Here is a 361-nt window from a genome sequence, read left to right as displayed (position 1 = left end):
CACGGCGTCCCGCCGCCACCTAGTATGCCCTCCTCCTTCTATGGCGGATCCCCCATAGTGCATTGCGTTCAAGCAAATGGCCGGGGGCTGCCAAAAAATGGGTGTCGACCCCGGGGCTTCTTTGTATTATTTGCACCGGATGAGGAGGGGCAACGGTGGAAACGGGCATATATGGACAGCAAGTCTTAAAGGATAGCAACCTTTGACTTTGAGAGACTGACAGCTGTACCATTTGGTACAGTAACATTGTTTCTCTCTGTAGTCGCCGTGCGCTCGGGATCGCGCCAGAGATGTCGCTTCCGAACGGCATCTCTGAGCGTTATCTAGGAAGAGGAGAGTGTTGTGAGCGTGGAGCGTCAGA

Source organism: Odontomachus brunneus, unplaced genomic scaffold, assembly GCF_010583005.1.
Source record: "Odontomachus brunneus isolate Ranch 3 - 2012 unplaced genomic scaffold, Obru_v1 Obru_scaffold_116, whole genome shotgun sequence".
NCBI classification, from domain to species: Eukaryota; Metazoa; Arthropoda; class Insecta; order Hymenoptera; family Formicidae; genus Odontomachus; species Odontomachus brunneus.
The sequence above is the reverse complement of the archived record's forward strand: the minus strand, read 5'-3'. Positions refer to the sequence as shown.